We start from the raw sequence: 2,953 nt of genomic DNA on the forward strand, positions 1-2,953 counted from the left end.
TGTGTGTGTGTGTGTGTGTGTGTGTGTGTGTGTGTGTGTGTAAGAGGGTGAGAGAGAACCCCCATCCTTCACCCTCACAAGCCCATGAAAGGAGCCTTCACTTCTTACACATCTATTCTCACATTTCAGAGCTAAACCTTTCTGTTGCCTACACCTCATCTCTGATACAGGATGTTAAAAGTCTGAATTTTGACATCTAAAAAGTAATGTGTTCCAGTTCAGCATGATAAACCATGTTACCTGCACATTTACCTCTAAACATGCAACACATTTACCTCAGGAATGCAGCACATTTACCTCTAAAAATGCAGCACATTTACCTCTAAACATGCAGCACATTTACCTCTAAACATGCAACACATTTACCTCTAAACATGCAACACATTTACCTCTAAACATGCAGCACATTTACCTCTAAACATGCAACACATTTACCTCTAAACATGCAACACATTTACCTCAGGAATGCAGCACATTTACCTCTAAAAATGCAGCACATTTACCTCTAAACATGCAACACATTTACCTCAAACATGCAACACATTTACCTCAAACATGCAGCACATTTACCTCAAGAATGCAGCACATTTACCTCTAAAACTGCAGTACATTTACCATTGAACATGCTTCACATTTACCTTTAAACATTGAGCACATTTATCTTCAAACTTGTAGCACGTTTACCTCTAAACTTACTGCACATTTACCTCTAAACTTACTGCACATTTACCTCTAAACTTACTGCACATTTACCTCTAAACTTACTGCACATTTACCTCTGAACTTACTGCACATTTACCTCTTACAGCACATTTACCTCTAAACTTACTGCACATTTATCTCTAAACTTATTGCACATTTATCTCAAAATTTATTGCACATTTATCTCAAAATTTATTGCACATTTACCTTTAAACTTGCTTTACACTGACCTCTAAACATGCAGATTCTTCTCAAAACATGCTGCACATTTATCTGTAAACATTGTACGTTTACCTCTAACTTTAAAACAGTTTTTTTATTACAACGAGGCACATGAACATTTAAAGATGTGGCTTTTTTTTTCTTTTCAATAAACTGAATGTATACTCGCAGCCATTCAGCACCTACCTCCCAACATTTTGCACATTTACTTTTTAACTTGCAGAACAATAACCAATAAACATCCTGCTCATCCCCCCCCCCCAAAAAAAAAATATTCTGACAGCTTCTTCAATTTGTCTGCAAAAAACTGGTCCTGTAATCATCAGCACCTGCTGTCATTTGACACATTTTTTTGAGCCCTCTTATTCACCTCTAAACACGTGCATGACTCCTACATGCTCTGCAGCACGAGACAGTGGACAGAGCAGAACATGCACGGTGGGCTCGGCCTGCTGAGGTCACACGCCGCCCCCCACTCCAAGCTTTCAATGTACGTAAATCACCTGGAGATGGGTGAGGGAGGAGGAGGGGGTCCCTGAGATAAATTGCGCGGTTTCTCCTTCCCCATCTCTGACGCTCCAGTGAATTATTTTTCATCTCTCATATAAACACTTTCTGTTCTCCCTCTCTGCCCTCAAAGAACGATGCGTGCGTAAAAAAAAAAGTCTCCGCGCGGAGGGACGTTACCAACGTGACACGAAGAAAAAAACAGTAGGTAAATGAAAATATCACTTCCCCAATTTAAGCAAGTGGTGAAAGCAAAGTCAAATTCTGCTCAGATGTCTGGTTGATGGAGAAAAAAAAATAAAATAAAACTCTAATTTTCCAATGATTAGATGAAACAATATGAGCTGCGCTCTTATAGAACCTGACGAGTTTGCAAAATAATAATAATAATAATAATTGAACCGAATTCCAGCTGATGCGTTTTCTGTTTTTTATTTAAACTTTTTTAACACAGAAAATTAAATCTGGCAAAAAAAATATCATGCAGATTGTTTTAATGTGTGTATGTGCGTGCTTTAAACACACTGTAAACACACCACACAAAAAAGAAGAATATATATTCACCATTATCACCTCCGCGGATGCGCGCGCACGGAGCCGCGCAGCCTCGCTGCTGTTGTTTGGAGCCGGACCGGATTACACGGTTAGGGATCAAATTATCACAGAAGCCCACCCCCCACCCCCCACCACGTACCCACCACGTCCCAGTCCTGCTTTCCTCCTGTCTGATGAGGAGCTGGAAGTTAGGATGGATCACTGAATGACGTCACAGCGAGAGGAACCGGTTCGGTTGGACCAACAGAATCCCGTTTAAGGCCCTCATCATTGCTGCTGAGCTTCGATTAAAAACAGCTGTTTCTGTCATTTAGGTCCATCCATCCATCCATCCATCCATCCATCCATCCATCCATCCATCCATCCATCCATCCATCCATCTTCTTTTCTGTTCTCCAGAGAGCAGCAGTCTCAGATTCTGCAGGACAAGAACCGAGTTGGACCTGCAGGTGGTCTGCAGTCCTGTTTAAGGACAGAATCCAGAATCATTTTAATTTGAAATCCTACCAGGGTCCAAACTTTTCTGACCTCTAAGAGCGATTTCAACAAAAGCTTTGGTTCAGACATTAAAAAAGAAAAAAAAAAAAAAAAGAAATCGGGGAAAAAAACCCTGAACCGAACCAGATTTTTTGTTTTGTTTTCCTTCCACACTTTTTTAGTTCAAGAGAAAACAAGTTCACAGAGTCCGCACCGTGTCCAGGTCCAAACGCGGACTCCAGCGCCCCCTGGTGGCTCCAAACTGCGACATTAAACAGGAGCAAAGACGTGGAACCGGGCCCACCGGAACCATCAGTGGGCCCGTTCGGTCAAACCGAGCGTCTCTCTGATCAATGACACATTCTTTTATTTATATCAATAATTAAAAAAATGAACAAATAAAAACAAACTTCATGCTGAGATGAACAGCTCTGACAGAAGCTGGCAAAGATAAAACGGAGAAAACAGAATATTCTCTCAGTGCGAGATC

The sequence above is a fragment of the Austrofundulus limnaeus genome, unplaced genomic scaffold (genome assembly GCF_001266775.1).
Source record: "Austrofundulus limnaeus strain Quisiro unplaced genomic scaffold, Austrofundulus_limnaeus-1.0 Scaffold28, whole genome shotgun sequence".
NCBI classification, from domain to species: Eukaryota; Metazoa; Chordata; class Actinopteri; order Cyprinodontiformes; family Rivulidae; genus Austrofundulus; species Austrofundulus limnaeus.